The sequence below is a fragment of the Cetorhinus maximus genome, chromosome 25, assembly GCF_964194155.1.
Source record: "Cetorhinus maximus chromosome 25, sCetMax3.hap1.1, whole genome shotgun sequence".
In the NCBI taxonomy this organism is placed as follows: Eukaryota; Metazoa; Chordata; class Chondrichthyes; order Lamniformes; family Cetorhinidae; genus Cetorhinus; species Cetorhinus maximus.
The window spans coordinates 35,721,767-35,741,359 of NC_135903.1; the positions used below are offsets into that span (position 1 = coordinate 35,721,767).

Below are 19,593 nucleotides of genomic sequence, written 5' to 3' on the forward strand. Positions count from 1 at the left end.
CTCCAACCCTCCTGCCCCGCAAACCCCTCCCCACAACCCTTATCCCACCCTCGCTCACTTCAGCACCTGAGGCTTGGGCCCTAACTGATCCAAGGTCTCTCTCCCTAGGTGCATTGCTGGCAGCAACCACCACTCCCAGTGGCGCTGCCCACGATGGCAAGCTGCCAGCCTCCCACTGGCTAGCAGGATTTCCACCCCAGCGTCCTAATTCCTAGGGAAAGCCTGCCAGTTGAGCATTTAATCTGGTCAGGCCTCCCACTCAGAAGCAGCACGGATTTCCCTACCAGTTCTCCAACCAGTGAGCTAAATCTTCGTCAATTAAATTAAATTCTGCCCATAGTTCTTGAAGTGGTTTCAGTTGTCCATGGGGGAAGATGCAGGTTTTCTGCTTTTCAATCTCTTGGTGCTGAGCCATTTTAATCTGCACTGCAATGCCTATTCCGCAAACTAGCAGTTGTGGAATGTGATTGAATTTGAATGTGATTGTTTTGGTGAAGTTACAGGTTAAGCTTGGCAAATTCTCTCACCCTGTCAGTATTTATTATAAAGCAACCTTAAAGATAACAGTGTACAGAATGCTGACGTACGGCAACTTGTTGGAGGCAAATTGCCTAACAATATACATCATTCATGCGCTTCTTATTTTAGGTACTGTAGAAAGCAGGAAGACTCACATTCATTCCACACCTTTCACAATCTCAGGATGTCTGACAACATCTAAATAAGTACATCCAAAGTGTGGTCACTATTGTCATTTAGAAAACTTAGCAGCCAATTTGTGCACAGCCAATTCCCAGGACCAGCAATCAATTATCAAATCATCTGTTTTGTGTGCTGGTGGAAAGATAAATGTGGACCACAGGCTCACATCCAGCATTCAGAGGCAGCTCTACAACATGTGAGAGACAGTAGACTTGAGGTGCCACTGGAGGTTGTTTGCTACGGTTTGCCATTGGTGCAATTTTGGCATTTTTTGAAAGGGTGGATCTTCTTGTCCACAAAGAAGAGGAACTGTGTGTGTACCAATCCTGTCTATGCACAGGTCTTCTGGTGCAGCCAAATCGACCAGTAGTTTGGGCAGGTGTATTTGGCACACCGAGAATTGAATTTTATTCCAAAACGATTTCCACTGGGTAGTATGGTTTTTCCAATGACATGTTGAGTTTAACCCAGTCACACAGGCCAGGAACAGGGAAGTCTCAGGCTGGAATCTTAGCCTACACAGAATTTGCTATTCTCAGCCAGGGTTGGCCTCAGTGCTGTTTGTTATGGAAAGGAAAAAGTATTAGCTATGGTTCCTGTTCTGGACTGCTATCCAATGGCCCTGTTATATTCTGGGGGGGGTGGGGGGAAGTGGGTGGGTTTGGATTTGGTTGTGATGCCCCTGCCGTAATGCCCTGGTGGCACTCACCGTTCTGGCTCATACAAATAATGACCATTTGAACGACATACTGGGGAGTGGTGCATAGCCAAAAATCATGGAAATGTTTGATTATACTCTAGCAAAACAGCAGTTCCTTCGGGAGATGAGGGGAAAGGGTGGGGGAAGGGGGCGGGGGAATCAACAAATTAATGGGGTAGTATTTAGAGTCTTTACAGCACAGACACAGGTCCGATAGGTTCACACTGGTGTTTACAGTCCACACAAGTCACTACTGTCCAACAGCATCAGCCATGCAAAACATTTGCACAACTCAAACTGCTACTTTCATAAAGATGTCACAATATAATCGCATTCACTCCCCACAAGTTGCATCTGCTCAGAAAAAAAACTATTGTCTAAACTTCTATTTTTATTTTGGGTAAACCTAAGCAACATCCATTCTGGAAGCAGGATATTTTGACATCCACTGTTGGTGTCGGTTGCTCCCAGGATTGGCGAAGCGTAAACCAGATGGCGAGTGAAGAGCCATTTACCCAAAAACAATCTTTCAACTGATGCACGACAAGAGAAGTCTATACAGCCAGTGTGAATTGCTTCACTTCCCTCACCTTCAGCCAGCCCCTGTGGTTTCTCTAAATGAAACTGCATCTTAGTATTAATTTACTCCAGGTTGCTGTTGGTTGCTTGTGCCAACTTGGAAATGGGCTGAGACTACCTGCACACATTCTACTTAGGAGCCTTTGAGTGGCAGAGAGAGGAGTCTTTTATATCATGTCTGGGCTGGGTACAAAACCAGGTCCCAGAAATAAATAACTTTAACAGCAGTCTGCCTGCACCATCTGAACTTAAGACTGTTTTCACTGGATTCAACCCAAGTACCTAAAAGGCATACTGAAGAACTTTAAGACAACTAGCCACAGTGCAGAAACAGTCACCTCTGACAATAGTGGCACTGGAATATTAACCATCAGGGCAAAGTGATACTGCAGCAAATCTACCATGGTACAGCTTTTCCTCAGGAAAACCCATTCTAATTTAAAATTGAGTAGCAGCCAACTCGATGATACTGCTGTCTGTCATTGTGTGCATGTGTGTGTGTGTGTGTGTGCGTGTGCCTCTCTCTATCTAAACTAGAATCAGTATATTCTAAGACAACACCTGGCTTTTTCCGGAAAGCAGAATGGAGAAGGTTACGAGATCTGAGTGTTTATCCGAAACAAACTCACTGCTAACCAACATTGCACTTCACCAAAATGCCCACAAAGACGGAAAGTATGCAGTGTTTCAGCCCCACAGATACAACAATACCAAACTGTATCTATAGTGAGGTGCAGCCCATGAGGTTCAAACACCTTGAACAACCAATTTGCCTCCAAATAATTTCCAGTCTATTTTTTTTTAAGAGGAGGAACAGAAAGAAATGTGTGTTCCTGATCTGAAAACAATGATACAGTTAACTTATTATTTCAATGACTGCTTCAATGATTTACCCTTTTTCTTCAGAGCAGTTTCCTGGTTTCATTTCTAGCTCTGTATCTGCTGCTTTTCCTCGAACCAGTCAAAACACACTCTCAGGTGGAGTTTTTAACAAAACCAATGTAAACCTATAGCATACGTACCCAAAGGCTGGAACAGAGGGGATGGGGCTACATGAGTCTCCACTGGTGTTGAGGAGCGACTTCAGCAGATTCTAAGAAAAAACAGCCTCAAAACTGTTCAGTCTCAATCTCCTCCTCTCTCTTGCTGGAAAGCAGCCAGAATCTGAGCCAATAACACAGAAACGGAATGACCTCATCTTCAAAACCTCTTGTCAACCATTGGCTGCTGCTGCTCCTGATTTACAGGAATAGTAATATCTCATTCCAGGAAGTTTCCTTAACTGAAAACAGGCCTGGCTGGTATGAGCATGTCCCAGTTTGTGCAGCAGATCCGGTTTGGAAAAGTGTATAACAGTGTGAGTACGTTTCCAGGCTCATTTGCTAGTCCATTGTTTTCAGCTGAGCACAGTTCTAAGGAGTGCAAGACTTGGCAGAAAGGTTTTGATGTAAACAGATTACTACAGTCGCAATGGGATGTTAAACTGAAGCCCCCTTTACTCTCTCAGATGGATGTTAATGCCCCAGGACCAACTTTTAAAAAGGGCAAGGGAGTTCTTGCCCACTGTTCTGCTGAACATTTATTCCTCAACCACTATCACTAAAACAGATTATCAAATTGATGCTTGTGGAAGCTGTCTGTGTGTGTGTGTGTGTGCAAATTTGTTTCCGTGTTTTTTCATCATAAGTGACTATACTTCAAAAGCATTTTAATAGCTGTGAAGTGCTCCTGGATTTCCTGAGGCTGTGAAAACTATTATATAAATGCAAGCTCTTTCTTTCAATGTACAGAGTCTGAATCCCTTCCCCAGCCCCTGAAAGGATTAGTTATATGGCACTTCATTATCACATCTTTCAGCACTTCACATATGATTTTTCTTTTGACAGCAAGGCCCCACAACAATTTGACAATGAGCAGATATTCTGTTTTAGTGATGGTGGTTGAAGCAATCCAAAACGAATCTCACAGCCTCATCAAATTGACTGGTGAATTTACACTGTACAGACTCTGTGGCTTCAATCTCCTTGCCCAAAACTGCATACACAACTCCAATTATGGCCTAACCAATGGTTCTTACAAATTTACCATCGCTTCATTCCTCTGTGCTCAATTTCCAAGATTGCCTACTTTCAACTCCATAATATCGCCCATCTCCCTCCCTGCCTCAGCCCATCAGCTTCAGAAAGCCACAGGCCAAACATGGTCACCTATATATTCGACTATCCCCGGCTAGCCTTCCATCTTTTCCACCCTCCATAAACTTCAGCTCACCAGACCAGTCACACTGCCTTCTTTGTCTGATTATCTAATCTTCATTTTCACTGAGCAAGGCTCCACGCTAACCGATAAGATAGGCCTCATACCTGCGTAAGAATAATCTGAATCAGTCTTCGTCAGACATGGTTTAAGTAAGTTCAAGCTCCACCCCCTCAATCGACCCAAGTTTGAATACTGCCTTTAATTTGACTTTTTAATGCTAATATGGAAATTTCAATGTCATTTGCCAACAACATAGAAATTGTTTCACCAACAAAGCATTATTTAAACCAACAGAGAAAAAAAAAATCACACTTTGTTAACTGTCACATCTGACTAATTGTAAATAAATGAGTTGTGCTTTCCCCTCCAGTTAAGTAACAGTAACAGCACAACAATTTACAGTTTATTCCTGCATACAGTTTTGGTCTCTCTACCTAAGGAAGGATATACTTGCCATAGAGGGAGTGCAGCGAAGATTCACTAGGCTGATACCGGGGATGGCAGGACTGTCATTTGAGGAGAGATTGGTTCGGCTGGGCCTGTATTCACTAGAGTTTAGAAGAATGAGAGGGATATGATTGAAACGTATAAAATTCTAACAGGGCTAGACAGGCTGGATGTAGGGAGGATGTTTCCTCTGGCTGGGGAGTCTAGAACCAGGGACCACAGTCCCAGGGTACACAGTCCTAGGACTGAGATAAGGAAAAATTTCTTCACTCAGAGGGTGGTCAACCTGTGTGATTCTCTACCACAGAGGCTGTGGAGGCCGGGTCACTGAGTATATTCAAGAAAGAAATTGATCATTTTTTGGATATTAGGGGCATCAAGGGGTATGGAGAGAAAGCGGGAATATGGCATTGAGATAGAGGATCAGCCATGATCATATTGAATGGCGGAGTAGGCTTGAAGGGCTGAATAGCCTACCCCTGCTTACTAGTTTCTATGTTGCTATATTCTATGTAAAGCTGTTTTTTTAATTACCAATGACTTAAATTGCACTTAAAAGGCGGCTGTGTCCTGTTAATGCAATTGATTCATTCGCATTTTTTAGGGACAAAGAATAGGTTTGAATTGTGGAGACTAGTGTACACACACGTGCAATATCAAGTTCAGGTTGTACGGTAGATTGTTTGTAGTGGACTGCAGTGAAGCAGAAACCAGAATGCAGAGAACTCAGTACAGAACGCAGCTCAGACAATAATGTCTTGCATTCATATCAGGAAACAAAGAACCAGAGTCAACAAAGTACTTCAGAAGCGTTGCCACTGTCGTGGTGTAGGGAAACATGGTGAGCAGTATTGCATACAGCAAGATACCACAAACAACAATGAGGTAAATTAACACATAATCTGTTTTTAGTGGTATTGGTTGAGAGATGAATATTAGCTAGGACGCCGAGAGAACTGCCTCCTTCGTCATCAAATAGTGTCATGTGTGAGTGTCATGGCACCTTTTACACGCACCAGACAAGGTAGACAACATCTCAGTTTAACCTCATTCAGAAGACAACACCTCCAACAGTACAACACCCCACTGAACAGTCAGTCCAAATAACGTTATCAGTTCACTGGTCTTCGGATTTATGTGTATGCAGTTGGGGACATTGTGAGGGAGAGGGGACAGTGTGAAAGGGTGGGGGAGGGGACAGTGTGAGAGGGTGGGGAAGGGTCAGTGTGAGGGGGTGGGGGAGGGGTCAGTGTGAGAGGGTGGGGAAGGGTCAGTGTGAGGGGGTGGGGGAGGGGTCAGTGTGAGAGGGTGGGGAAGGGTCAGTGTGAGGGGGTGGGGAAGGGGTCAGTGTGAGGGGGTGGGGGAGGGGTCAGTGTGAGTGGGTGGGGAAGGGGTCAGTGTGAGTGTGTGGGGGAGGAGACAGTGTGAGGGGGTGGGGGAGGGGTCAGTGTGAGGGGGTGGGGGAGGGGTCAGTGTGAGGGGGTGGGGGAAGGGTCATGTGAGAGGGTGGGGAAGGGGTCAGTGTGAGTGGGTGGGGGAGGGGTCAGTGTGAGGGTGGGGGAGGGGTCAGTGTGAGTGGGTGGGGGAGGGGTCAGTATGAGAGGGTGGGGGAGGGGTCAGTGTGAGTGGGTGGGGGAGAGGTCAGTGTGAGTGGGTGGGGAAGGGGTCAGTGTGAGTGTGTGGGGGAGGAGACAGTGTGAGGGGGTGGGGGAGGGGTCAGTGTGAGTGGGTGGGGGAGGGGTCAGTGTGAGTGGGTGGGGGAGGAGACAGTGTGAGGGGGTGGGGGAGGGGTCAGTGTGAGTGGGTGGGGAAGAGGTCAGTGTGAGTGGGTGGGGGAGGGGTCAGTGTGAGTGGGTGGGGAGGAGACAGTGTGAGTGGGTGGGGGAGGGGTCAGTGTGAGTGGGTGGGGGAGGGGTCAGTGTGAGTGGGTGGGGAGGAGACAGTGTGAGTGGGTGGGGGAGGGGTCAGTGTGAGTGGGTGGGGGAGGGGTCAGTGTGAGTGGGTGGGGGAGGGGTCAGTGTGAGTGGGTGTGGAAGAGGTCAGAGTGAGTGGGTGGGGGAGAAGACAGTGTTTTTTCAGGTATTGAGGGAAAATCTCATTTGTACATAAGGTTGCCAACTGTGATTAAATGTACCCCTGGAAGTTTTATCACATGACTTGCCCCCATGCTGCACCCATCACTTTGGCCAATAGATCCATCTTTGTGACCTACTGCCTTCCCACACCAGTTGGAAAGCAAAAAGACTCATTACCCAATCAGATGATGTTTGACTGTCAGCCAAACAGCCTTCCCCATTCAGCCCTCCTAATTTTCAATATTTTCAATATTTTCATATCTGGTGAAGAGATATGTTCAAAGAAGATTACAAAAAAAAATCTTTTTTTTCTATCCTGATGATTTTTCTCCAGGGTTGCACACAGCAATGTCCTAGACATTGATCTTCAATTCCTGGAGACCCCAGGCCAATCCTGGAGGGTTTCAGCTCTACATTGTATGTGATGGATGAGAACTGAATCAAGTATGTCACAAAGTTGAAAGTTTGATCTATAATTTGGATGGCAATCATGCAGGGTGGGGGATGGGTGAAGTTTCACGTCAAAAAAGAATAAGGGTAATATTATATTTTTGGCAAAAATATACTGTAATTATATTGCACATGGTAACTTTTATCAGTTACACAACCTAGAATAAACAGGGTCATGGTTAAGTCAATCCAACAGTGGCTAAATTAAAAACAGATATTTCAGACAGGAGATTGCATCACGCAAAGTGCTAAAAAGCCTCTAAACGTCCTGTGTTCAGCAGTGTGATTGTGTAATCCATGTCACTCTGCTGGTGATTGAATACTCATGATTCTTAAGAGGCCAAAGTAGGGGGAGCAACACCGAGTACTCAGAGACAGGAACTCAGAGGCATTTGAAATTTGGATGAGGGGCAATATGTTTGTATGTTACTGTCTGAAACTGGGTTTACCTAAACAGAACGGAACTCACCAGGAATGTTTGCTAGTCTAGTCTGCTAGTTGCTGAAAATGTAGTTTCTCTTTGGCAAAGAAAATAAAAACTGGAGGTTTGAGAAGCACTTAGACGGCCTAGCTATGCCAGGCAAACATTATGAACCACATTCCAAGAAAAGCAGATTTAGTGGCAATACAACTTGACATATCATAGAAGGGAAATTTTCACCAAGAGTCTAAACTACAGGGAGTTTGGCAGGTTTGTTATCATTACCCATGTCTGGCTTAGTAAAACTGAACTTTATTTCAGGGCAGAAAAAAAGTACTTGCATTTATATAGCACCTTCACAACCTCAGGACATCCCAAAGAACTTCTCACCCAATTAAGTACTTTTGAAGTGTAGTCACCTTTGCAATGTACAAAAAATAGTCACCAATTTACACACATAAAGCTCTCACAGATAGCAATGTGACAATGACTAGATAGTCTGTTATATTGATGTTGTCTGAACTCTCTTTATCTTCTCCCAAATAGTGCCGGGGATCTTCTACATCCACCTAAGAGGGCAGACAGGGCCTCAGGTTTAATGTCTCATCTGTGAGACACTCCCTCAGTACTGCGATGGAGCATCTTCCTTCAACCCATTGCCCTCGGATTTCCACATGGGTGATTTTGTTGATAGCCTATTCCCATTCCATGTAGAGCAGAAACGGAATGCTTTACTTTAATTAAAGGGGGCAGTGACATTGATATAGTATGTATCACTCCAAGATTAGCAAAGCACATTGCTTCCCTGGGTCTACAATAGCATTTTACATCATACAGTACCTCCCTAACATTGTGTAAACATCCATTCAGAAAGCAGCAATGTATAAATCATGCTGAGGTGATGACTGGCATCAAGACATAGGAACTTAGGGACAGGAGTAGGCCATTCAACCACACAAGCCTGTTCTGTCTTTCAGTTAAATCATGGCTGTTCTGTAGCTTAACTCTGTTTATCTACCTTGGTTCTATATCCTTTACCTAACTAAAATCTCAGTTTTGATATTTTCAATTGCCCCCCCCATCCTCAATAGATTTTTTGAGGAAGAGAGTTTCAGATCTCCACCAGCCTTTGTGTGAAGAATTCCTGACATTCCCCTGAATAGCCTAGCTCTAATTTTAACTTCTTGGCCCTTTGTTCTCAACTGTCCCACAAGAGGAAATAGTTTCTTTCCATCATCCTTTAATTCTCTGCCCCAGGGCAGGTCCGACCCACAGACCTCCACCACAGGTAGAGCAAGGAGACAGGTCCCAAAATCCCACCCTGAATGCAGATCGAACGCCATGCTGTTGGCACCAATCTGTGATCCACACCACCTGTCCAGTCAATCAGCCCCTCAAGGAGTCCAAATTGTTGTGGCAACATAAGCTTTTACATGCATGTTGTAGTTCGGACTATGAATAGTGATGGTGGAGGCTCCAATTTTCTTTCCATCACATTATTGACCAGAAACCTCTCCCACTCTTAACACCTGCCACTGGCATGTGTTTAGACAGATTTGCAAGTTGGTACTCAACCTGTTTAGCCACATTATGGACTCATCTTCCTTGGCCATCAAGTCCTGGAGTGGGACTTGACCCCAGAGCTTCTAGCTCAGAGGCAATGATGCTAGTATGCCATAAAACCTTCCCCATCTATCCTATTAACCATAATAGTCATTTTAAACACTTCAGTTAGATCACCTCTTCACATTCTATACTCAGCAAATATGAGCCAAGTTTGTGTAACCCATCCTCATAATTTAACCATTTTAGCTCTTGTAAACATTCTGGTAAATCTGTGCTGCGCTCCTTTCAAGGCCAATATATCCTTCCTAAGACGCGACGCGCAGATCAAACTCTGTACTCTAGTAAGGTCTATCAAGGACTTTATATAGCTGTAGCATAACTTCAGCCCTTCTGTATTCCGACATTCTTGACGAGCATTCCTTCCAGAAAATGCAAAAAGACAATTTAAACGATACCTCTGAGCTGATAGAGCTATCACTTTTTCGGGATGACATTATTCCTAACCCGAGCTGGCAGAATCAGCATCTTTCCTTTTTGCCGGTAACCAAACATTAGAAGCGTGGGCCAGGATGTTACCAGCACCCCGCTGGGAAGCAGGCTGGGAGGTCGAGTGCTGCATTGGGTCGGGCAGGCGATTACCACAACTAAAGACCCAATTAGGGACCATTTCATAGTGCCATTGGCATCTTGCTAACAGCAGCTGTGGGTTCAGGGCCTGCTGTTCACCCCAACGTCAGGGCCATGACACCCCTCGCAAAATTGAGGCCATGAGTTCAAATCCAACTACAGGAGCTGCAGGATTTAAATTCAGTTAATTAAATAATCTGGAATCAAAAGCCAGCTTCAGCAATAGTGATCATATAACTACTGGATTGTCATAAGATGATCCCCTGCCGCCTGGGGAGGTTGTCAGCTAAATGGCAGTGGCCTCCCTGCGGCAGCCAGTGACCTCCCTGGCGAAGCATCCTGTTCGACCCTCAGCCCCATGATATTTTAAATATACTTTTTTACTTTCCTGTTCAAGCTCCTGAGGTCTCCTGCCTGCCTCAGCAGCACCTGCCTCTCCTGCTGACACCACTGAGGATTCAGACCTGCCAGCCCTCTGACTGTATATGGCCTGCCCGCCATCATTAAATGGACAGCAGGTCCACAGGCAGCCAATTGGGAGTCCACCTGTTCATCAAGTTGCCAAGGTGGTCCTGCTGTCAGCAAGTGCGGTCTCGGGACCTGCTTTTCACCCCGACAGCCCTCGCAAAATTAAGACCATGGGTGGAATTTCACTGCCGGCTGGATTTTCTGGTCCCTTTGAATTCAATGGACTTTTGAACGGCTCGCCGCATTTTAAAGCCCCGCCCTCACCTTGACGGGGCGGCAAAATTCTGCCCCATGAATCCAAATCCCGCCACAGTATCTATGGACACTCACTGCATTGAGGATGACAGGGCAACCTGCAGGGAGAATGTACTCCACTGCTCTAGAGGCCCTAGGCCCTGCCTGTCTCAAGTAATCCGGAAATTACTGGAGGAGAGACATTGCATGTACATGTCAATACTGTGCACAGAAAAAACCCAAATTCTTGAAAGATGGGCAGGGCACTTTGACCACATCCTCAATTGGCCTTCATCCACGAAAGAAGAAGCAATCAACAGACTGCCACAGTTACCCACCAACTGCTTTCTTGATGTCCCTCCTATGCTGCTATAAATGACAAAAGCAATCAAACCCCTGTCTAGAGGCAAAGCTCCAGGAGCTGATGCTATTCCAGGTGAGGTCTATAAGGCTGAAGGTCAATGCCTGGTCATGGAGCTTAATGAACTCTTCAGTCTATGTGAGACCAACGGACCACCCTGCAAGAATACAAAGATGCCTCCATGGTCCATCTGTACAAGTAGAAAGGAACTAGCCAATCTTACGACAATCATGGAGGAATGGCACTCCTCTCCATTGCTGCCAAAATCTCCATCAGAATCTTTCTGAACTGCTTAGTGCAACATCTCAACCAGAATCTTCTGTCAGGGAGTCAGTGTGGTTTCAGAAAAGGTGGAGGAATCACTGATTTGGTATTTGCAGTTAGAAAATCCCAGGAGAAATGCCAAGGACAGAACCTTAACATCTACACCACGTTTGTTGACCTGACCAAGGCCTTGGACACAGTCAGCCATCAGAACCTCTGGAAGGTAATGGAGAAATTCAGCTGTCCTGAGAAATTCATCACAATGGTTCACCAGTTCCTTACAGCATGCAAGCACATCCTGGATGATGGCAAGTCTTTTGACCCATTCCCAGTCACTAATGGAGTTAACCAGGGCTGTGTGCTAGTGCCGCCAACAGCCTTCAACATATTTTTCTCTGCATGCTTTCCAGTGCCTTCCATGATGGTGATCCTGGCATCAAAATCAGATATTGCCTGGACGGGAAGCTGCTCAGCCTGAGTTGACTCCAGGCAAAGCAAAGTCTCCAGGGATATACTTCACCACATCCTGCTTGCTGATGACTGTGCACTAGAGCTGGTTATGCAACATAACATGGAGCACTGCCCTCCAAAGCATGTGACAAGTTTGGCCTTACAATCAGCATGAATGAAACCGAAGTAATGTACCAGCTAGCTCCAGGAAAGCCTTATCTCGAGCCCAAGGTTTCAGTCTATGACCAGAACCTGTCAGCAGTGGTTAAGTTCACTTATCTCAGCAGCACACTCTCTCAATGTGTCGTTATTGACGATGAGACATATGTAAGAATTTCCAAAGCAAGTATAGCCTTTGACAGACTTCAGACATTAGTCTGGGAGCAAAGAAGAATACGTCTGCCTGTCAAAGTGAAAGGGTACAGGGGTAGGCAGGAAAGTGGCGTTGAGGCTATATCAGATGAGCCAAGATCTTATTAAATGGCGGAGCAGGCTCAAGGGGCCAAATGGCTTACTCCTGCTCCCAATTCATATGTCATATAATAGTCCTGCCCTCTCTGCTCTACACATTCAAGGCTTGGACTGTGTACTAGCATCATGCCAAGAAGCTCAACCACTTGAGCTGCCTTTAGAAGCTTCTGAAGGTCAGACGGCCGGACAAAATACCAGACACTGAGGTGCTCACCCGAGCTCGTATGCCAAGCACCCACACCATATTCAGACTGTCGCAACTGAGTTAGGTTGGTCATGCAGCCAGAACGCCTACCACTCGCTTACCAAAGCAAATCATCTATAGAGATCTTGAGACTGGGGTGCGCTCTCATGGCTGTCAAAGAAAGCGCTATAAGGACACTCTGAAGGCTTCGCTTAGAAATTTTGACATCAGCTTCGAGTCCTGAGCAAAGTTCACCCTTGGCCGCTGCACTTGACGCAACCAAATAAAAAAGGATGCCGCTTCCTTCAAAAGCAAGTGCGTATCAGGAGCAAAGAGAAAATGCAAGGCAAGGAAATCCCAAGTCAGCAGATCATCCAAAAAATCTGAGGTGTCCTGTCCTATTTGCAGCAGAACCTTCAGGGTTCAGATCCGCCTTAGCAGTCAACTACATACCCACCCTACCCTATCAAGCAGCCTCAGGTGATGGACGTGGTCATTGCCGCCTCAAAATATGAACAGCAAAATGGGCGATAGAAATTCGGCAGTCACTTTATATCTCTCCTGATTTTATTTTCTATTGAAGTCAACGGATGCTCAAGGGCCCAGATAGAGGAGCTTAGTACAGGCAACAAGTTCAGAAGGTGGGTGGGAAATTTTGCTTTGGAGACTAGGGGCTTTCTGGTTGATATTCCCCAGTACCAATCTGAAGGCCCAAAGACCAATGATCAGGTCTGTATCTGTCCTCCAGGCCCATTTTGCCATACATGGCCTTCCTTGGGGTAGGCCTGGGTGAGCCATTTTAATAGAATGTTCCCACCAAACTGGGTGCAACTCAGCTTGGGCAGGTGCCACATGCTGTAGTCCCACTGTGCAGGGCCTGACTATTGCCCTCCAGGGAGGGAAGCAAGTTGGCCCTTTTATTTATTCATGTGCAATGACATGGTTACCAGGTCTATTTTAAACTCTTATTCCTGAACTCCATTCTGTTAGTTCAATTTATGCAAGGCCTTTATATCAGGTAGTATTAGCATCTAGAATGGTCCTGCCTTTACTGACCAGCTACCTTGGAACACTAACCGAGATAGAGCTCTGAGGTGCAGAGGGATCTGGGTGTCCTAGTGCATGAATCACAAAAGGCTAGTATGCAAGTAAGCAAGTAATTAGGAAAGCTAATAGAATATTATCATTTATTGCAAGGGGAATTGAATATAAAAGTACAGAGGTTATGCTTCAGTTGTATAGGGCACTAGTAAGACCACATTTGGAGTACTGTGTACAATATTGGTCACCTTATTTAAGGAAGGATGTAAATGCATTGGAAGCAGTTCAGAGAAGGTTAACGAGTCTAATACCTGGAATGGGTGGGTTGTCTTATGAGGAAAGGTTGGACAGACTACGCTTGTATCCACTGGAGTTCAGAAGAGTAAGAGGCAACCTGATTTAAACATCTAAGATCTTGAGGGGTCTTTACAGGGTGGATGTGGAGAGGATGTTTCCTCTTGTGGAAGAATCTAGAACTAGGGGTTGCTGTTTAAAAATAAGGGGTTGCCCATTTAAAACCAAGATGAGCCCAAAATTTTTTCACTGAGAGGGTCGTGAGCCTTTGGAACTCTCTTCCTGAATAGGTGGTGGAAACAGAGTCTTTGAATATTTTTAAGGCAGAGGTGGATAGATTCTTGGTAAGCAAGGGGGTGATAGGTTATCGGCAGTAGGTAGGATGCAGATTTCAGATCAGGGGTTACTATCAGATCAGTCATGAACTTGTTAATGGCAGAGCAGGCTCAAAGGGCTGAATGGCCAACTCCTGCTCTTTGTTCATAGGTTCGAGACAAATGGCTGCTCTGTATGCGTTTCCTTTACTTACTACATGACAATAGTGGCTACGCTTCAAAAGTAGTTAATTGACCATGAAGCGTTTGGGGATGTCCTGAGGTTCAGCAAGGCGCTCTTCACATGCAAATGTTTTCCTTAATTATTTATCTCCAAACTCCATTGCAACGATGTTACAAATACAGAGGATAGAAGGCGAAAGAAACATGCAGCGCAGCATACGGAGGGCCACGGGTGAAGGGGAGGTAGACTACAAGAGGCCCTTCTCCCCAACTACGTTAATGAATTACTAATCCCACTGCAACAATGGCAAATGGTCTGGGCAAGCTGCCATTATAGATGCCCTTCTACTGGCATTGCAGTTCCATTTCCCATGTAGCACATTGACAGATATGACAGACTGACCTGGAGACAGAATGGAGGAAGGGATTTAGCGCAGTGCAAATCATGCAGTACCTGCTGGCTAGGGTACTGACAAAAATTACAATGGGTATTGTCCGCTTACCAGCATTTTGAATCAGTTCAAACATCTTGCCCCTCTCTCCCTTGCTCTCTCTCGCCCTACCCGTGCGCCCCAACCAACTGCCCGGCAAAGGATGTTGCCAGCTCATTGTGACAGCTGCTGTTACAGTCAACACACAGATCGCTTTCGGGGTCTACTTTTGGGTGGTGCTGGAGTTGGGTACGTGCCAACTACAAGAGCAGCGGTTATAGTAAGCAGCTGCAAACTTCTAGCCCCCTGTTGTAACCATTTACATTGTGCCTGGACCTATCTTTTGTTTCTCTACCACCATCTTCCCATTTGTCATTTAATCACTCCTACCCTCAACAAATCACAGCCTTTTCTTTGTTCCTTGCCAACATCCCCCATTGCCCCCCCACCACCACCTTTTCCATGTTCCGTACTTGTTTATAAACTCTAATATTTCTAACATCTTCTAGTTCTGATAAAAAGTCACCAACCTGAAAAACTGGGTGGAATTTAATCCAGCGAAGGGGTGGTGCCCGCCACCGGGAGAGCTGGCGAGAGCCCCTCATCACCTTCTCTGGGGAAGGTCTGCCATGTTAAGTGCCAGTCAGGCATTTAAGTGGCCAGCGGTTGGTATTCCCCAGGATAAAGGACCCCAGTTCCCCCTCCCCCACCCTTCCCTTCCATTGCAGGCAGCGCCCACCAGATGCCAGCTGCCGGCAATGCACCCACCAGAAGCCCGTGATCGCCAAGGAACCCGGGTCACCAGTGTGTGAGGGCAGGATGTGGTCGCAGGGAGGGAGTTGCTGGCTAGAGGAGGACAGTGGAGGCTTCAGAAGAAAGGGCAGGGAGGGTGACTCTCAGCAGGCTCCCCCTTCCCGATGCTGGGACTCTTGATCAGGTATATAGTGCCTTACAACGAGGACGCCTCTCCACCCGGGAGCCTTTAAGCAAAACCAACAAGGGTTTGCTTTTCAGGCTCCCTACATGGCAAGCCCCCTGCTGCCCCCACCCCACCCCACCCCTCCCCCTCCAACCCCCCTCCTCCCCCTCCCCACCCAACCCCCCTCCCCCCTCCCCCCAAGTGAATACTGCGGTGCGGGATAAAGCCTTTAAGTGGGCATTAATTGCCCACTTAAGGGCTTCAATTGCCAGTGGAGCAGGAAGACTGTCCATGAGCCTTCCAACCTGAGACTTTTAAGGTGCGAAAGCAGGAAGGTGGCGAGGTCCCCACCCCCCCACACCAGCTAACCTGAGTAAGTGCCCCCCCGACTTTCCAACTCGTCTCTGGGGAGGGCATTAAATTCCACCCATTAACACTGTTTCTCTTTCCACTATTGCTGCCTTATCTGCTTGAGTTTTTCCAGTGTTTTTTTTTGTTTTTATTTTGGAAACTTCTGCTCATTGTTAGGCAGGCAGAGAGAGGCAGCACATCAGTACTGGAGGAGAATCACCTCACTGCTAAAAAGCTTATATTTAAAAATAAAGTTTACATTTCCTTTAGTAACCACTGCTGTGAAAGATCAGCTTCTAGTTCAATTTGCAAACCATCATTGCATTTGCCTGCCCCACCCAAATAGCTAGAATCTCAATGTACAGTACTGAAATGAATGTTATTGCTCTGAGTAAGTACAGTCACAATTTTCTCCTGTTTCCCTGGCCTACTATACCTCTGTTCGTGTAATCCTAAGAATTCTCATTGTCAAATATCTTCGGCAGTCCTGTTGGTGATGTTGGGCCGATCATAACATGATGTGTTTCCACCTCTTTGTAGCATGTGTGGTTTTTTTTACTGTGTCACAATACAGCAGAACCAGTAGTTTGACTACCTTGTGTTTAAACAATGCAAATTGCACTAGTATCAAACACACACAAAACAAGTCAGGCTGAGAGATGAGATGATCTGCTGTAATATATTCGATATAGAATATATTATACTGAAACATGAATAAAGATTTCCCTTCTTAATAGACACTGGGCTTCCTAAAAACTTTTCAGAAATCCCTGAACTAAGGTTAAGGCTAACTAAGCGTTTAAGATGCTTTTTGAGACATTCTGGGGTCGTGAATGGCGTTAACTTAAAGACCAGTTCTTTCTTCTAACTGAGCCAACATCATCGCTGCAAGGACAGGGAGCATTCTCATCCCTGCTGTTGATGAACGGGTTAATGACCTGACTTGGAAATGAAATACACTGGTGACTCTCATTCCAAGCAACCTTAACCTGTAATGTAACTATGCATGTAAGACAAGAAGGAAGTTGGGTTTGCTCCAACTATTCTGGGAGGGTTCCAAATACATCCTGGAAATGAAGAAAACAGATATAAACATACCACACAACAGAAAGACTTGCATTTTCTTAGCGCCTGTCATGACCTCGGGATATTTCAAATGCTTTCTCGTCTACTAAGCACTATGTGAAGCTGTTTTACTGTAGGCAACATTGGGGCCAAATTATGCACAACAAGCTTCCCCAAACAGCAGGGTGATAGATAATGGCCAGGTAATCTGTTTCTTATACAATTCAGCTAGGACACCAGAGATAACTCTTGTGACCTTCTTCAGTCCCTGCAGAGGGGACTTGAGCCCACAGCCTGCTGGCCGGAGGTGTGGGTGGGAGCTGCAGTCGGTGCAGCTGAGCCCGGAAAGCAGGGGAGGCGGGGGGGGAAGGTAGCCACAGGGGCTGTTTCAAAAGGCCTGCCTCGGCGCTGTGGGGCTTTCTCCCGGTTAAAATAAGGGCACCGTGGCCCCTCCAGGCCCAGGAGCCAGCCCACGCTGTTTCAAGGCGCTGCTGAAAAGCAGACGGGCCTGGGAATGGGGGGGTTGGGAATCCCGGAAGCGGAACTCGCCATTTTTAAAGGGCTCCTGAGTCTTCCTGAGTTGGTGAAAGTTCAGCCCGATGTCACAGCTGACACCATGGAGGCCTGAGGTGCAGTCTGCACATTGGACAACTGTAAAAGTTAGACTAGAGATTAAAATATAATGATACAGAAATTGAAAATGTTCTGCTGAAAAGTAAAGTTGCTTATATGAAATGTATTCTCTCAATGTATTTAGCAGCTGCTGTATTACTGAGCACACCGCCCCTATTATTCACACTTCAAATCCCATTCCAGGTTGGCTATGAACGAACCCAGCTCAAAAACAGAATTACCTGGAAAAACTCAGCAGGTCCGGCAGCATCGGCGGAGAAGAAAAGAGTTGACGTTTCGAATCCTCATGACCCTTCAGCAGAACTGAGTATAGTGAGGAGAGGGGTGAAACTCTTTCGAGTAATCAACAGTCAAAGATTGCAACTCTTTCGAGTACAATCACAGTTCTTGGTTTCCGGGAGTGGGACATGAACCCACAACCCTCTGATTCAAAGGCGAGGGTGCTATGAACTGAGCCACAGCTGACACCTCTAGGAGAGGGGTGAAATAGAAGCTGGTCCCCAGCCTGGATAAATAGGGAGGGTTTAGCAGCGCGAACCAGCTGTAAACCCCCACCCCCCAAATTCAAAAATGATGGTTGATACGAAGGTGATTGACCAGCATTGTGGCAACCCATTGTAACACGGGAAAAGCCAAAAGTAGAACCAACCAACCAACCTCTCACAGTATTCACACGGCCCTCAATTCTAAAGAGATATAAAAAAAATCCCAGCCAGTGCATAAAATAGACAAACCATTGTTTCTCACTGTTTTACTCACTGTCCCCTTGAGCTATTAACTTTCCTGGCGGTTATCTTATCTAAACGGCGATCAAATTGAAACTGATAAAACAATAAGCTCAGAAATAATGAGCGCAGTAAATGGAACTATAAAGTGCTGAGCTGATGTGTCCCTACATGACCTCGCTCTCCCAGGTCGCCACTGTGTTTGGAGGCGCTCAGGCTGTCCAAGTGGATCCTGATCTGCGTGTTTTGGGGTCAGTGCTTGGCTTTGCAAGGAAGTCCCGAAAGTTGCAGCTTCCACCTGTATCGCCAGGGTCCTTAAATTAGGACAGGAGCCTGGTTACCTGGATAATCAAAGCAGCAGCAATGTTGTGTTGTGAGTGTGGATGGAGTGCGCTGGCTGCCCAGTCATTCTGGTACTTTATTTCAGGGCTACTGGGAAATCGTCACTCCCAAAATGTGGTTCAATGCGGTTTTCAGTGGCAGTTGTTGGAATACAAAATAAATGGGGTCACCCGCAAGTTGTGTCATCAGCACCATTGACACTATACTAACTTTGCTATTCATGTCACAAACTTCTTATTTGGGCTTCACCATTCAGTGCATGTCACTGCCCGTGGCTGATAAATCCCCAGATCTACACTGAGAGCAGCACGGATGCCCTTTGGGGGGGTGGGGGATTCACTTTGGGGCAGATTTTAATGCAGAATCACTTTGCAACGAACGGATCCAGCGAGTCAATGGCTCAGCCGGTGGAGGCAGCAGGAGGCCACACCAATTTTTAGCTGCCAGGCTTCAATTTAAGTGCCACCAGTCCACTGGATGCCCAAGTGAGTATGAAGACGGTGCAGAGCAGCTGCTTGCAGTTGAAGATTGGGGTGGGTGGGTGAGGGGAGCGGCCTCTCAGCCCACCAGCTCCTAGGTAAGTGGCAGGTTGGGATTGTAGGAGAGGTTCAGGGGAGGGAAGAGGTTGAATGGAAGTCTAGGGTAGGTAAGGCGGTGACTTCCCCCTTTTGAGGCTTGTAGGAGCACTCCTGCTTCTCCTGACCCCATAAAGGTAACACATTAGACTTTTAACAACAGCCGAAGATTACTTTTGCCCAGTTGCAAAGCGAACTCCCTCGATTCGAGTGCATTCATCCACTGAGCTAGTCGGGAAGGCCCATTTTCTGATCTCTTTTGAAACTGCGTTTCTATTTTCATGGTTTTTTTTTCCCCAATTGGCCTGGGCTTTTACTTGGTTTCAACAATGCCATCTTTCAATGAGAAGATAAACTGAGGCTCCAACTACCCTCTCGAGTGGATGTGAGAGACTCAAACTGGCAAATATCTATCCCTCAGTCAACATCACTAAAACATATTTTCTGGGTTTTTTTAAATTA

The 19,593-nt window shown here is 46.2% G+C and overlaps 1 protein-coding gene across 2 annotated transcripts in view; it reads right to left on the reverse strand.

Moving 5' to 3' along the window:
* The window catches only part of map3k14a (mitogen-activated protein kinase kinase kinase 14a), a 46,587-nt gene that overhangs the window by 18,337 nt on the left and 8,657 nt on the right, over positions 1 to 19,593 (reverse strand). Inside the window, exon 1 of one of the 2 annotated variants that reach the window (XM_078529809.1) lies at positions 3,004 to 3,120. The exons of the other annotated variant lie outside the window; for it this stretch is intronic. The gene's annotated coding sequence lies outside the window, so the exon portion shown is untranslated. Of the gene's footprint in view, positions 1 to 3,003; positions 3,121 to 19,593 lie in introns of those variants that run through there. 2 annotated transcript variants of the gene reach the window in all.